Raw genomic sequence first — 17221 nt, 5'->3', positions numbered from 1 at the left:
AGCTAATCTGTGCCATTGAGAATGTGAAACAAAGTCATCAAGATTTTAAAGTCCTGGAGTTAAAGTCTTGGGAATGATTTTTTATAATGTATAATTGCTTAAAAATTGATACATGCAGCAATTATCAGGCAAAGATTGAGCTGAGACATGCCTATCCCATTTACACTAAGGTTCTGTTTACAGTGTTTTATATGGCTACTCACTGGTTGAAATATTAGCAACATTGATTCTCTGTACAGTACTTACCACAACACATATTTCCTTGCTCCAGATGGAAAGTCAATGGGCAGAAATGTGCCGTTAATGATGTGTTGGCATGGCATTTCCTGTATTACAAAATACAGCCCAAAACATTAAAATATCCTCTTATCAAGTGCAAAGTTAAACAAAGTTGTTTGACTAAATGAGTATAAATAAATTTCTGGTAGTAAGAGTACAAAATGTAGTGAGGGGAAATGCATCCGTGACTATATAAACACGGACTAAGCTTTTACCATTTGTCAAGTATTCAGTGAGAAAAAGAAACCTAGCGATATTCTTACAGACTAAGGACTGAATATAAATCTTACAAAATATAGTTTTAAATTATCATGAGACTTATGCTGTAAGAGTCTTGCACTTAGTTCTCTAACAATCATTTCATATGCGATTGCAGCTCTAGTGTTTACTAGGTATATGGCCGTAGGCAATTTATTTAATCTCTCTGAGCCTCGGTTTTCTCATCTGTAAAATGGTTATCTTCATTAGATCTATTCTATTTATTCATTGTGAAGACGGAGATAGTCTAAAGCACTAGTACAATTCCTGGTGCTGAATAAAAGGCAGGACTCAGTAAAAGATAGTTCTTATCTCTTGAGGAGTCTGGGTGACTCAGTCAGTTAAGCACCCAACTTCGGATCGGGTCATGATCTCGTGGTTCGTGGGTTCAAGTCCTGGGTTGGGTTCTGTGCTGACAGGTCGGAGCCTGGGGCCTGCTTTGGATCCTGTGTCTCCCTCTCTTTGCCCCTCCCCCACTTGTGCTCTGTCTCTCTCTGTCTCAAAGAAATGAGTAAAAGTTAAAAAAAAAAAAGATAGGGGCGCCTGGGTGGCGCAGTCGGTTAAGCGTCCGACTTCAGCCAGGTCACGATCTCGCGGTCCGTGAGTTCGAGCCCCGCGTCGGGCTCTGGGCTGATGGCTCAGAGCCTGGAGCCTGTTTCCGATTCTGTGTCTCCCTCTCTCTCTGCCCCTTGCCCGTTCATGCTCTGTCTCTCTCTGTCCCAAAAATAAATAAACGTTGAAAAAAAATTAAAAAAAAAAAAAAAAAAAAAAAAAAAAAAAAGATAGTTCTTATCACTAAAAAAATTTCATAACTACTCTTAAGAATCAAAGTTTCTATGAGTTCACTCAATAAAATCTGGTTTTGAGATGCTGCTAGATATTTCGAGGAAGATACACAAAGAAATACAGACCTCATTTTCACTACCTTTGAAGAATTTATAGTACCTTTGTGGGGACTATCACTAAGTGAGGTTCAATAACCTACCAGGAAATACTGTGATTAAGCAATAAATTGACACCATAGACCTACATTTCCTGAAACTTAAGACCTTTTTTAAAGAAAAGTGTTCTATCAGACTCCCAAGGTTTACCTGAATTATTTTTACTATAATACTATTTAAATATGTACAAACATAAAAGCATGTTATAAACTCCCTATTATTCTTAACTATAAAACAGTAACAGGGGCGCCTGGGTGGCTCAGTCGGTTGAGCGTCCGACTTCGCTCAGGTCACGATCTCACGGTCCGTGAGTTCGAGCCCCACATCAGGCTCTGTGCTGACAGCTCAGAGCCTGGAGCCTGCTTCAGATTCTGTGTCTCCCTCTCTCTCTGGCCCTCCCCCCGTTCATGCTCTGTCTCTCTCTGTCTCAAAAATAAATAAATGTTAAAAAAAAAAAATTAAAAAAAAAAACAGTAACAAAAAAGAAAACAAGTAAAATTAAAAACAATCTATAAAATCCATAAAAATTCAAATAAACAGCATCTAACATAGTTAATAATGTTGCTGAAACCAAATGGTGTTTTAGAATTTTTTGATTGGGGTCAACAGGGATGGAGGAAAGGCTTTCTGAAGACTTTCTGGAAAAAAGAGAGGGTTTGAGATAGCAAAGAAGGTGAAGAGGAACAATATAAGCAAGCTTTCTTCAGAGAGTAAATCAGCTGCCTGGGAACCTGATGAAAAGAAGGGGAAAAAAATAAGATGAGAAGTGAAGGTTACAAAGTTAGAAAAATTCTCTTTCAAGCTAAGGGGTATCTGCACTTATTTGAAGACAAGAAGAAATAACCAATTGAAAGAGAGACACTGATGATCGAGGGAAAGTCAGGAGGGAAGAGTTTGTCAGTATCACTGCACTTCTATATTTTTTAAAACTTTTATTATTGAAGTATAATGGATATATGATGTTATATTCGTTTCAGGTGGTCAACATAGAAATTTAATAATTCTATATATTATGCAACATTCACCACAATAAGTGTATTTATTGTGTATTTATGTCATCACACAATGTTATTATATCATTGACTCTATTGCCTATGCCATACTTTTCATCATTATGAATTATTTATTTTATGATGGGAAGTTTGTACCTCTTAATCCCTTCTATCTTGCCTATTCCTCCCCCTTCCTCCCCTCTGGCAACCACCAGTATGTTCTCCGGATTTATGAGTCTGTTTCTGTTTTTGTTTGTGCATTTGTTTTGTTTTTTAGATTCCACATATAAGTGAAATCATATGGTATTTGTCTTTCTCTGCCTTGTTTCACCTAGCTCAACACCCTCTAGGTCTATTTCTACTATAGTACTACCCTTATCTATCCAGCACCTTTGCTCCCCTTTCTTTCAGTGACAGACCCCAACCTCATCTCACTCCACTGTGATTGGTCAATGAAAGGGCTTCTGAAACAAGCTAGCCAATCAGATTGTTTCTTCTGAGATTTGAAACTTAAGCAGATACTTCCTTCCATCATTTTATGACGCCATCCCTGAGGAAAGAACCACATGCTCTACTGCCGAGGTCCTTAGTAGGTCTTTCTTTTCTTTTTTCTAACATTCTTGTATAAATCAGTCTTTGCTTATACTATCCAGAGGTACAGTAAGTTAAATGAAACTAAAAGAACATTAACCAGTATGTAGGTAGGGACTCTAAACATTGATGTAGAGAGCCATTTTCCTTTCTTTGGGACCCAAGGAAAGCATAAGGGATAGGTGTTAATCACAAGCTGACAGGTAGATGAAGGGGTTCAGGTCAAATGACCTCAAACTTCTTAACAAACTAAGGATTGGACTGTCTGCCAAGTATGAGGTGATAGAATGTGATTTTTAAAATAACTTAACACTAGGGGCACCTGGGTGGCTCAGTCGGTTGAGCGTCCGACTTTGGGTCAGGTCATGATCTCGCAGTTTGTGAGTTCGAGCCCCAGGTCGGGCTCTGTGCTGACAGTTCAGAGCCTGGAACCTGCTTCAGATTCTGTGTCTCCTTCTCTCTGCCCCTTCCCCGCTCATGCTCTGTCTCTGTCTCTCAAAGATGAATAAACGTTAAAAAAAATTTAAAATAACTTAACACTTGAAAACATTTTATGTACTGATCTTGTGGTACAAAATCTCTGTAGAGAGAGATCCAACAGTCTTTAGAAGATTTTTTGATGAAACCAATTGCAAGCCTTTGAAATCTAGGTTTAGAATTTGAGTCCAGTTTTCACAAGGAAAAGGGAAGCTAGTCTGCACAATTAAGGGAAGGAAGAAGTTAGATCTGGTATGTGTTGGCAGATGGATAATCTTGAGAAGAGTAGTAACAGGACTCAACACTATTTAGAGAAAAGGTGAGGGTGGAATGTCCCCCTGCAGTCTGCAGTCTTGCAAAGTGGGACTTTGATGAGATTAGAACTGACTAGTGAAAGAGGATTTACTATGGCTTTTTGCTGAGTGGTGTGTGATTAAAAAAAAAAAAATCTTCTATACAATCTTTCCTAAGAAAGTTCTCATCAATGTTCCATCATTCTTCTCTGTTTGGGGGATAGTAGGACATTTGCTTGTGCAGGGGAAGCAGGGAAGGGCAAACTAAGAGGGCTGGAGAAGATGCAGATCTCATACGGGTTACACAATTACTTGGGAATCAACAAGTGACAATAAAAGGCTTTCAACTAAGAATCTGCCCTAGAAAGAGTTGTGTGTGTCCTAGGATTTGCTCTGACAATGCAATGGTCAAGCGTAGCCTGGAAGCAGACTGAAAAACACAGGGAGGTGGAGGTTGTGTAGATTCTGGTTTTGAAGTAGTGAGTAGCTTGATAAATCCTCTTTCAAAAACAGCAACAACGAAACCTACAAAACGAGGCAAAATTGTCAAAAACAGTCATTTTGGGGCTCTGGAAATGGACCAAAAGGAAACAACAATTTGAAAAGCATATATTCATGAAAAACTGCTGACCTTCGAGTAAGAACAGTAGAAGTCTGTGGCTTTCTTGCCTGTGGCTACTCCCACACCCCACCCCAGATTGGCCCGCACACCAATTCTATCAGATGAGACTGACCATGAAAACTGACAGCCTTGTTGCAAGAGGAGCAGGCTAACTTGATTTCGAGCAGAGAGTGGAAAATTGGCAACTGGGGTGAATGGGAAAGGGCTAGAGCCCTCTCTCTGAGCCCAGGATTTCAGTCCCTCTGGGGGGAAGGGAATGATAGACTGAAGGACTATCAAAAACTTTAATAGGGATATGAGTTAGCCATTGAAAGGTTTAATAACCATTCTACAGATCACTGGCTGTCTGGGAGCCTATTCTTATGCACAATGGGAGAACTGAGAGTCGGTGGAAAGTAAATGTTAGGGCAGACTTGAATATTGCCTAAATTTTGAATGCTTGCCTCAAACCAAACACAGATCCACAAGCAGATGGTGGAAGCCTTTTGAGCTTAAGATATTTTGCACAACCACTGGCCGATCGCTGGTTGAACACTAGGTTATGTAGACATAAGCTAAACAAAGAAAATAAAGAAAAACTGAACAGAGGCATCAGAGGCTGCACATTGTGAGGTAATAATCTAATTCTATAGATTAAGTACAGACAAGTTGCTTTAAACAGCAAGAAACAAACATTAGCAAATAAAACTCACCATAGGAAAAAAGGAAAATTGCAATCCAGTGTTGCTATAATAAATTATCTAAAATATCCAGTTTTTAAATTGTGAGAACTAGGAAACCAGGAAGGGTGACCCATATTCAAGACAAAAAGTAATTAGTAGAAACTGTCTCTTCATGGGTCTAGGTGCTGGATTAACTCAATGAAACTATTACAAGTATGTTCAAATAATTAAAAGAAGCCATGTTTAAAGAACAAAGGAAAATGTGATGACCATAACTCAACAATAGGGAATATCAACAATGGAACAGAATCTATTAAAAAGAAACAAATGGAGGGACACCTAGCAGGCTCAGTCAATCCAGCTTGTGACTATTTTTTTAAATGGTTATTTATTTTGAGACAGAGAGAGCAGGGGAGGGGCAGAGAGAGGAGGAGAGAGAATTCTGCACTAATAGCACAGAGCCTGACATAGGTTCAATCTCACAAACCATGTAAGCAGAGACCCAGAGTCTGACACTTAACTGACTGAGCCACCCGGGTGCTCTGAACATGTGACTGCATGTGACTCTTGATCTCTGGGTCACGTGAGTTTGAGCCCCATGTTGGGCTTAGAGCCTACTTGAAAAAGAAAAAGAAAAAGAAAAAGAAAAGAAAAACGTAGGAATGTTAAAGTTGAAAAATACAATAATCATAATGAAAAACTCACCAAATTGACACAATAGCAAAATTGAGAAGGCAGAAGAAAAAGTGAACTTGCATAAAAATCAGTAGAACTGATTCAGTCTAGAAGACAGAGAGAAAAAAGATTGAAGAAAAATGAAAGCCTTGGAGATCTATGGGACAACATCAAGTGCATTAACAAGTGAAAAATGGGTACCCCAGAGAGAGAGGAGAAGTAAAACAGGGCAGAAAAAAAATTTGAAGAAATAATGGCCTAACACTTTCCAGATTTCATGAAAAGTATTTATCTATAGATCCAAGACTTGCCAGGAGCTCTGAGTAGATCAGCAGGGAAATTCTCGTCTAGAAAGACAAAGAAAAGTTCTCAAAAGCATCAAGAATAAAAGGACTCATTACATAGAGTCAAACAATCCAACTAACTGTTGACTACTTATCAGGAAAAATGGAGGCCAGAAGGCCTCAAACTGCTCAGAGGAAATGCTTATCAACTAAGAAGTTTACATCCACTAAAATTGTTTTTGAACAATGAAGGCCAAACAGAAACAAATTCAGGTAAACAAAGGCAGAGAGCATCCATTGAGAAAGGCCTGCTCTACAAGATATGCTAGAGGAAGTGCTTTAGGCTGAGAGCAAATACCTTCAGGCAGTAATTCAAATCCTTGAGAAGGTAAAAAAAAAAAAGCACAAGAAATGGTAAATATAAAAGATGATGTGGGTAGATTTTTCTTTTAACTTCTTAAATAATTTAAGATTGAATAAAGCAGTCACTGTACCACTGAATGCAAGTAGTAACCATCAGAGAGCTGGAGTGGTAATATTAATATCAGACAAAATAGACTTTAAGACAAGAAATATTGCTAGAGATAAAAAGAAAGGTTTAATAGTGGTAAAATGGTCAATATATCATGACAGTATTACAATTATAAATGTATATGTACCTGACAAAGGATGCCCAGAATACACGAAGCAAAAACTGACAGAAGTGAAAGGAGGAACCAAAAATTTGAAAGTTATAGTTGGAGATTTCAATATCCCATTGTAAATAACTAATAGAATAAGACAGAAAATCTTGTTAGCAAGAATAATGAAAATCTGAACACTTTCAAGCACTTGACCTCACTGACATTTATAGAATATGCTACCCAACGACAAAAGAATACACATTCCTTTCAAGTGCACATGGAACCTTTTCTAGTATAGACCATATGCTAAGGACTAAAACAGTTTCAATCAATTTTAAATGTTAGGAATCATTCGAAGTACATTCTCTGACTACAAAATAATTACACTTAAGAACTCAACAGAAAGAAATTTGAGTAATCTCCAAATATTTAGAAATTAAATAATATACTTATAAAAAACTCATAAGAAATTAGAAAATCTTTTTACTGAATGGAAGTAAAGGTATAAAATATCAAAAACCTGTGGGTGCAGAGAAAGGAGAACTTAGAAATTTATAGCATCAAATGCTTATAAAAGGGGGCACCTGCGTGGCCCAGTCAGTTGATTTCAGCTCGGGTTGTGATCTCATGGTGGTCTGATGGAGCCCTGCACCTGGCTCTGCACTAGGCATGGAGCCTGCTTGGGGCCCTTTCTCTCCCTCTCCCTCTGCTTCTTTCCCCATCATGCGTACGCACGCGCACTTTCTCTCAAAAAAAATACAACAGAACAGATAAAAAAGGTGTCAAATCAATAATAGAAGCTTCCATCTTAAGAAATTTAAAAAAGAAGAACAAAAAGAAAAAGTGAGCAGCAGTCAATGCAATAGAAAATGGAAAAACAATGAAGAAATTCAAGGAAACTGAAAGTGTGCATTTTAGAAAGATTAACAAAATTGATAAGCCTTTAGTTACTAATGAAGAGATGAAGAGAGGAGACAAAAATGATTGAAATAAGGAAAGAAGTGTCATGCTATCTACTCTACAAAGACTAAAAGACTATATGAGAATATTATGTACAATTCCATGTATAAGTCTGTTAAATACAACTCTGTCTTTGTAGAAATTGGTGTATTCTTTTTTTATTTTTTATTTTTTTATTTTTTTTAATATATGAAATTTATTGTCAAATTGGTTTCCATACAACACCCAGTGCTCATCCCAAAAGATGCCCTCTTCAATATTCATCACTTACCCTCCCCTCCCTCCCACCCCCCATCAACCCTCAGTTTGTTCTCAGTTTTTAAGAGTCTCTTATGCTGTGGCTGTCTCCCACTCTAACCTCTTTTTTTTTCCCTTCCCCTCCCCCATGGGTTTCTGTTAAGTTTCTCAGGATCCACCTAAGAGTCAACACATATGGTATCTGTCTTTCTCTGTATGGCTTATTTCACTTAGCATCACACTCTCCAGTTCCATCCACATTGCTACAAAGGGCCATATTTCATTCTTTCTCATTGCCATGTAGTATTCCATTGTGTATAAAACCACAATTTCTTTATCCATTCATCAGTTGATGGACATTTAGGCTCTTTCCACAGTTTGGCTATTGTTGAGAGTACTGCTATAAACATTGGGGCACAAGTGCCCCTATGCATCAGTATTCCTGTATACAAATTGGTGAATTCTGAGAAAGATACAAGTGATCATAACTGACTTGAAAATTAATAGAAAATCTGGGCTCAGTCTCTTAAGTGTCTAACTTCAGCTCACATCACAACCTCGTGGTTCTTGGGTTCGAGTCCTGTGTTGGGCTCTGTGCTGACAGCTAGGAGCCTGGATCCTGCTTCAGATTCTTTGTCTCCCTCTTTCTCTGCCCCTCCCCCGCTTGCACTCTGTCTCTCTCCCCAAAGATAAACAAACATTAAAAAAATATGAAAAAAAGAAAATCTTAATGGACCTACATAACGAAATCAAATTAATAAATAAAAACCTTATGTTGAAAAGCCTAAGGTCAGGGGCGCCTGGGTGGCGCAGTCGGTTAAGCGTCCAACTTCAGCCAGGTCACGATCTCGCGGTCCGTGAGTTCGAGCCCCGCGTCGGGCTCTGGGCGGATGGCTCAGAGCCTGGAGCCTGTTTCTGATTCTGTGTCTCCCTCTCCCTCTGCCCCTCGCCCGTTCATGCTCTGTCTCTCTCTGTCCCAAAAATAAATAAACGTTGAAAAAAAAAAAAATTAAAAAAAAAAAAAAAGAAAAGAAAAGCCTAAGGTCAGAAGGCTTCACTGTTACCTTCTGTAAAACAGTTAAGGAAAAAACTACCAATTATCCAAACCCTTTTTTCAAAAATTAAAGAGTGTGAAAATAGAGAGTGTCAGGTCTTTGTGCTGAAAACATTGAGACAGCAGAAACCACGTGTTGGCATTTGTATAATGCAAAAGAAAGAATTCTCTTCCCCACCCACCCCCCTGCAACTTCCATACCAAACACGTTATTGAACTTGTTCAATTCAGAGTTCTTTTCAGAGTTCTTTAGAGACAAAGAGCAAATGGGATACATACATACATACAAGACGAGATGTATTATAGGAATAACCTCATGCAATCAAGGAGGCTGAGAAATCCACGTGGAAGCTGAAGAACCAGGAAAGCCAGTGGTAGAATTCAGTCCTCAGAGGGACCTGTGAATGATTAAGATTTCAGGTCTCAAAGGGTGGGATCCAGGACTGCCAATGTCCCAGTCCAGGAGAAGATGGATGTATTAGTTCTGGCAGAAAGAATTCACCATCCTTCCACTTTTTTGTTCTCTTTAAGCCCTCAACAAGTTGGATGACACCCACTCATTTTTAGGAGAGCCATCTGTACTTGGTTCAGCTATTCAAATGTTAATTTCTTCTAAAATACCCTCACACATACACCCAGAAATAATATTTTATCAGCTGTCTGGGCTTCCTTAGCCCATTCAAGTTAACACGTAAAATTAATCATCACGGAACTGTTAGGAAAATATCGGTTGTCCTCTTTGACAACCCAGAAAAAAATGGAGTAAGCAATGCTAAGAGGGTTATTTAAAATGGAGCCGGGAGGACATTGAGGAGGTGGGACTTATACATGTCTTCCATCTCAAATTCTCAGAAATTTTTCTGAACTCAGCCCAAAGCCAAGATATCTGCTATAGGTAAGAATGGACACAAATGAACTTTCCACCTAACACTAGCCCTAGCAACCAGCCACCTATAGATTAGTGTAACTGTAGCTATACCAGCACCTGTTTCATTTCATTCAAAACAACTTATATAAATTTCCTCTTTGCTCTTCAAAAGCTCTAACCTCTTTGTCACCCCAGAACATGCTTTTGATTTCAGTGGAATCTGTGTCTCTTGGATTGCAATCTTTTTTTTTTTATGTTTATTTATTTTTGAGACAGAGAGAGACAGAGCATGAATGGGGGAGGGTCAGAGAGAGAGGGAGACACAGAATCAGAAACAGGCTCCAGGCTCTGAGCTGTCAGCACGGATCCTGACGCGGGGCTCAAACTCACGGACCGCGAGATCATGACCTGAGCCGAAGTTGGACACTTAACCGACTGAGCCACCCAGGCGCCCCTCTTGGATTGCAATCTTTAAGACCCCAAATAAATGCACTATAAAAAAATGTTTATTTAGTTGGAGATAGAGAGAGAGTGCACACACACGCATGAGCTGGAGAGGGGCAGAGAGAGAGAGAGGAAGAGAAAGAGAATCCCAAGCAGGCTCCACATTGTCAGTGCAAAGCCTGAAGCCTGACGCGGGGCTTGACCCCACAGATCATGAAATCATGAGCTGAGCTGAAACCGAGATTTGGCCCCTCAACCAACTGAGCCACCCAGGTGTCCCAAAGCACATATTTTATTTTGCAGCTTGCAGTTTTGTCTTTCATTGGTTGACATCTCCAAAAAGTCAAAGGCCTTCTCTTCTTCGCCCTTTTCCTCACCTCTGGCCTTCAGGGGAAGGTTGAGCAGTTCTATAAAATAGCCTTTTCCCTAGATATTTCTCGGGTCACAAAGACAATTTGAAGAAATGATTAATAAAGATATATGTTACCCTTTTAGGGCCAATTTTGTATTAAAATATTTTCTCCATAAAATACTACATTCATATTTCCTGCTAAGGAGACATCTGGTGTTAAATTCAATTTTTGTGTTACCTGTACTTGGCCTCTCCCCACCACAACCCCACCTCATCCCACTACCTTGCTAGGCTCTCTTAGGATGTATATATTTATTCTTGCAACTCAAAAAGTCTCCAGGCATATGCTGGTTGACTTAAACAATGGCAACCTCTTTCACAGCTTTATACACAGGGTTCGCTATTGGTTGTTTTCTTTCAGTCATAGAAGGTTTACTTCCTTAAACTTATGCAGGATTTCTTCTATTCAAAATAGTCTGGCTCTTTCCTCAGAAGTACCTGTAAATGATTAAGTATAATCTCCATTCCAAATTCACTGAATTGTCTTAATGTCTTTGTCCTTTGCTTCTGAGAATGGAAGAGTGTCTTAACCTCATCTCCCCCCACAATGATTTAATTTTCAACAGTGACTATCTTCATTTTGATCCTCTCACAAGTTTTTCATTCTGCCATTGCAATTTTAATTTTCTCCTTGTCCCTCTTTAGCCCATTAATCTCATGTTTCATTGTGTTCCATCTTATTTTCATTTCAGTATGATTTCCTCATGGCAAACTTCTTGTGGTTCAAGTAAGGACGCCGATTTTCTAACTTTTTCACCCTGTTTTTGTGGTGAATCATTTTCAGAGGCTAGTTCTGAGTTTCCAGGGTAATGGTTTCTTTTCCTTTCCTGCCATATTTTTCATAAATTCCTGGGGGGTTTTGAGGTTGTCTGTTTTTTGCCTATAGGAATGACAGAGTCCATCTGATCTTTTGTTTGCTATTCACCAGGGTGTAGGGATTGCCACTCAATCCATACTCCTGGTTGTATGCTATAAACATACAAGGGTCTTTTTTTAATACTGTATTTTTAAGTAATCTCTTCACCCAACATGGGCCTCGAACTCACCTGAGATCAAGAACCCTGAGATCAAGAGTCACATGCTCTACCAACTGAGCCAGCCAGGTGCCTCAACATATGAGTGTCTTACAAGAGGCTCTTATTTTGTGCGAATAGCCTTGATGAAGGACTAAGATATAACCTGGGAAAATAAATTCACACGTACAGCTTCCAGCTCCATTATCGATGCCTGCATCAAGTGCATCTCTGGCAGCACGATGTGATCTTAGCCTATTACCACTGCCAAGTGTTTCATGAAATAAATGAACAAGTACAATTTTCAGCTAGTACCAGGGGGGCACTTCCTTTGTCTTCTCCCATTTGATTGCTGGGAGCTTTCGTCTCTTATCCGATGTCAAAGAGAGAGACCTTACTGGGGTAGAGACGGAGCTAGAAAGAACGGAAGGAGAATGCCACCAATGTCTGCTTCCAAAAGAACACCTGTAGGGTGGAGGCAGGGGACATAGCTTAGTTTACTAAAATGTCTAATCTGGTATTTCAGAGAGGTCTGACAGATAAAGGTCATTCACATCCTATTAAAAAGGCATTACTAAGTGAGTGGGAATTTATATAAAATATTGGCTTAGGTTGGTCATCAGTCCTAGTTTGGGTTATTGCCCTGATTTTTCACCTCACACCACGTCTTCATATGTATTTTAATGAGAAGTTGTGCCAGTGTGAAACCAAGGCTGCTGATCAAATGCTGTTCTCAGTCTGAAGCCACAAGGGAAGACTTTAACTAAGTACTTACCCAAATGATGATGAATGTCATGTTAGTAGAGTCTGAAATGCAAAGATCTTACAGTGTGAGAGCAGAAAATCCTCTTTTTTTTTTTTTTTTAATTAAACAAGGATCTCCATTTCACTGCGCTTACTGTTTTCCTTTTGTTGGAGAAAAAAAAATAAAATTCTATCTATAGTGGATCCAATAGTACTTTTAAAATGAAAGAAATCTCATATTTGTTTTGTATTTTATCACACTGCAGCCCTTCTATAAAATTGGAAATGATGATGACACTTTTAGAATTTATTGGGATAATAAAATGGTGATATTATTTTATAACAGTGTTACTCATTTCTCTTCTATTAATGCTTTTCATCCTTATTTCTCATTCTCTAGAGGAGACAGAGGATGACTCCGGCAACTTACATTTTAAGGAATTTATTGGTACATAGTTTAAGAAAAATGGTCAACATTTCTTTCTTCTTTCCATGATGTTATATAATCACATTGGACTATTCTTGTTCATGGACTTTTTCCAGTGGTGAATGTTGCATTTCACAGAGTAGAGTCCAATTTTATTTGAAAATTTCATGATTTTAATAAAAACCCCATTTTTAAATGCTTATTTTGCAGTCAGGAACAAAGAGAGCCTGTGACAGGCAAAACAGACTTTTGCTGAGTGTGTATGAAAGCTGGTAGGATTGCACATGCTACTAACATAAGAGCTTCTTAAAGGAGGCTTTTTTTTTTTAATATAACAAGCAGTCTCCAAAAAAGTATTCAGTGCCATGGTTAGAATAACAGCATTTACACTTGTCAAGGGAAATAAAGAATCATCAGGCTGCTATTTTCCACATTATGCAGCATCGATTTAGTACAGACTGCCATGGAACATTCTCCATACACTTACTATGTAAAAATGTAAATCCCTAATTTAATAATTTTCCTCCAGGCTCCTCCCACCCTCAATTTGTCTTCATTTCTCCAATTCTTTGTAGGAAATTAGGGACCTCATTATTCATGGGTCGGGAAGAATTCAATGAATCATGGAAAAAAGGTAATTTATGAAGGCAAGTCGCTTTCTCATCTCCAATGTGCATAAATAATCATAATTTTATTGTCATGATACAATGACCTGATTTCTATTTATAGCTTTGGCCCTGAGAAAAATTAAGTGCAACATAAATTTCATGTAAAAAGATGAATTTGTGAGTCACTTGTCTGTCAGAGGCGAGCCTTGTTTGGAAGCAACTGAGTATGCCAGTGAATTGTATTGTTTCTTTCTTTTGGAAACAATACAAGCTCAAAGTTATGACATCTACTCCTGCCCTTTGACCAAAAAAAAAAAAAAAAAAAAATGATTTCAAGAGTGAACACTAAATTATTTCATAGCACAGTTCTTTTTGGTCACTACATCTTGGTTTGACTCTGTATGTTCCTCAAATGTATTATGTATGTGTGTGTATACATGTGTGTTTGTGTGTGTATTCCTCAAAATGTATGTGTATGTGTGTATATACATATGTGTATATATATATATGTACACACATACACACATACTAGGAGCATATAGATTCAAAAATGTACATTTATACATATACATGCACATATATAATACAGGCTACATATGCACCTAAGATGTGTATTGTATATGGATGTATGTATGGATGTGTATACAGAGATTTTTCCCAAAGTGTGTGCATCTAAATTATGTCATGCATCTACAGATACCCTCCTGCCAGAGATGCATCTGATGACATGGTTTTTTGTTGAAGTTTGATAAAGCAATTTGCTTCTTGGTACTATTGGAAGCTACAGCAACAATTCAGTCTGGCTGCCATTTTTGGTCAAACATTCTTTCTCAATTAGCTAAAGATGTTTTTAAGTTGAGGTATAATATATGTGCAGTGATATGCAGTGATATTATGTGCAAATGCTAAGTGTACAGATTAATGAATATTTATATATGTCTACACCTGTGTAACCACTCTCCAGGTCAAGATGCAGAGCATTTCCAGCCACCCGGAAAGCTCCCTTGTGCCTTTCCCCAAGATATAACTAATATTTTTACCTCTTTCACCAAGTATTCGTCTTTCCTGATTCTGAACTCCTTATAAACAGAATCAATAGCCTGAACTCCTGTGTTGGCCTTGCCAAAGGAGCCAACATTAGACTGACTTCTCCTCATTAGCTAAGAATCTTGGATTGCAAACAACAGGAAACTCAATCCAACTTAGCTTAAGAAATATAGACACATTTAATGGCTCACTCACTGTAAAACATCCGGAGGAGCTTTGGTCCAGAGTTGATGGAGTCACGAGTAATCTACCTCTGTGTCGTGTGCCTCCTCTGGGCATTGACCGTGCTCCCAGAATGGCTCACCTCATCTTTCAACAATTGCTGAGGAAGTTCTAGGCCATACATCCTCATGCTTTACTGTCTAGCCAAAAGAAAGTTCTGTCCTCTGGTGGTTTCCATGGAAGAAGGAGATAACTTCTCTCAGTACCTGGAATCAGTGTGCTTTATTTACCTGCCTCTTCTCAAATCAATCACTATAGTAAGAGAAAAGAAGTACATTTATTTGAAAGCTATGGAAGCCCATCCCCAGAAAGATGAAGTCAGTCGTACCTAAACCTCATGACTACAAATGTGGAGTGCTCATTCTTTAGAGGAAAACTGGATATGGTTGCTGGAGGAAAACAAACAAATAGCCACAACAAAAAAGTCTAGCTTATAGTAGCCACTTGAAATATCAGTATCTTTCTCTAAAATGAGAAATCCTCTCATGATGTTCACTTCTGGGATCACCACGCTGGTAAACAGCATGAAGCCTCTCTCTGATCAAATAATTGCATGGGTGACTGTCATGGGGGAAATACTCAATTCAGTCAAACCACAATGAAAGCCTGCTTCCCAGAGATTGTCAATCTCAATAAACATCATTTGATGCTTTGAGGCATTTTGTAGTCTAATGGTGCTGAATCGGCCAAAGAGAATGTATCCAAAGAGGAATGAAAGCTGCACTAAAGAACAAATAGCCTGTAGAGGGGGAAAAAATGTGAGTTCAGATTTTTGTATGCCAGGCTGAGATTCTGACAATCAAATGCTAAAGGTGAAAATGCTAGCCTTCAACTTCCATAAATAAGCCATGGCTCCAGGGAAGACCTGGGTGCCTGGATCCAAGGAAGCCATATTTTCCAATCAGTATTTGTCTCGCATAAAGATCCCTCACTGAGTTGTTTTCTTATAAAGTGGAATTCATTTTGGTGCAAAGATTTGAACACTTAAAAGGCACACATACAACAGTAAATGGCACTCTTTGGAGACGTTGACCGATTCAGTGTGTAACAGAATAGGATTTTGACATATCCCAAATACCTAAATATCAGCATGAGCTATAAAAACATTAGAGAGATCAGAGGTGATGTTATGTCTCTAAATATCTTTACTTATCAACAAGCAGGAACATAGGCCTTTTACCTGAGGCATTTTTCTTTTCAAGTTTTCATGGTGGGATTTTATGGTAGCAACCCCTCATGTTTTCTTCTTGCCAGCAGCAGTTTTATTTATAGTCCAGCCCATTCTATCTCACTTCTTCTTAAAAGATGTCAGGACCTAAAGGAAGAAAATGGATTAGATCGGAGAAACTCAAGAGCTGGCTTAATGGAACCTCTGCCTTTTCCCTGTCTAATGCTCTTCACCCCCTTTATAATATGTGCACTACACAGCCTCAAACAGCTGTGAAAATGGGAAATGTTGAAAAAACTTGATCCAGCCATCCATCGAATAAGTCAGCAAACTTATAATAACTTTTTTGGACAGATTTTGTAAGTATTGCTCGTTATTGAAACTAGGAAAATATACTAAGTGTAGCTTAAATAAGAACTACCTACAATCCCATAAAGCAGAGAAAACGAATGCTCTTACTAAATATAGCTTTATCCTGCTTTGCTTACTCAACATTATATTGTGAACATTTTCCCAAGTCAAGAGAAAACTCTTCGAAAAAATTATTGACAATTCCATTTATTGGCAACTTAAGAGAAAGAATAAGGATTTTTCCTGTTTCCTGTGTAGATGCTCTTTCAGGGCAACAAAATAGCTATGGTCAGTATGTGAAAGTTGTGGTTTATGGGAACCTTCTAGGTAAAAATATGGAAAGAATGAGAGAATTTTTTAAATTATCATTTTGTACTCCCTAATAAAATAATTGATTCAGTCAAAGGCCTTCAGTAGATGAACCAATTGATGAAAGGTTGGAAAGATCAGGTTTTGGCCACCTGAACTTGCTCTGCCTTTAGTCTGTTAAGAATGAAACAACCAGACATCATGGCCAAGATGGGAGGCAATATGACAAACACAACACCACCCAAAAAATATTCTTACTTTAAAACAAAAAAATCCTGGGGCAGCTGGGTGGCTCAGTCGATTAAGCCCCTGACTTCAGCTCAGGTCATGATCTCATGGTTCAAGAGTTTGAGCCCTGCACTGGGCTCTGTGCTGTAAGCGTGGAGCCCACTTGGGATCCTCTGTCTCCCCTTCTCTGTCCCTCCCCCACTCGCATTCTCCCCCCCCCAAAACTAAATAAACATTTTAAAAAACCCACAACGAATAGATTGCCTAAATTAAGAGACTGACAATACTAAGTGTTGGTGAAGAAATGGAACTCCTTCAACTCTCATACCTTATTGGTAGAAATATAAATTAGTCGAATATTTCAAAAAATGGAAAATAGTTTGACAGTTTCTTATAAACTGCAATGTATATTTACCATACAATATAGCAATT

At 38.4% G+C, this 17221-nt stretch overlaps 1 protein-coding gene across 1 annotated transcript in view; it reads right to left on the bottom strand.

The window, feature by feature from the left end:
• The window catches only part of LOC147571616 (uncharacterized), a 624145-nt gene extending 607739 nt beyond the window's left edge, over positions 1-16406 (bottom strand). Inside the window, exon 1 of the mRNA XM_086696183.1 lies at positions 15914-16406. The gene's annotated coding sequence lies outside the window, so the exon portion shown is untranslated. The remainder of the gene's footprint in view (positions 1-15913) is intronic.
• Between the last annotated feature and the right edge of the window lie 815 nt (positions 16407-17221).

This window comes from Puma concolor, unplaced genomic scaffold (genome assembly GCF_028749965.1).
Source record: "Puma concolor isolate L17-30 unplaced genomic scaffold, mPumCon1.1.hap2 unalloc_scaffold_14, whole genome shotgun sequence".
Classification (NCBI taxonomy): Eukaryota; Metazoa; Chordata; class Mammalia; order Carnivora; family Felidae; genus Puma; species Puma concolor.
This window is presented reverse-complemented; position numbering and strand designations above follow the sequence as displayed.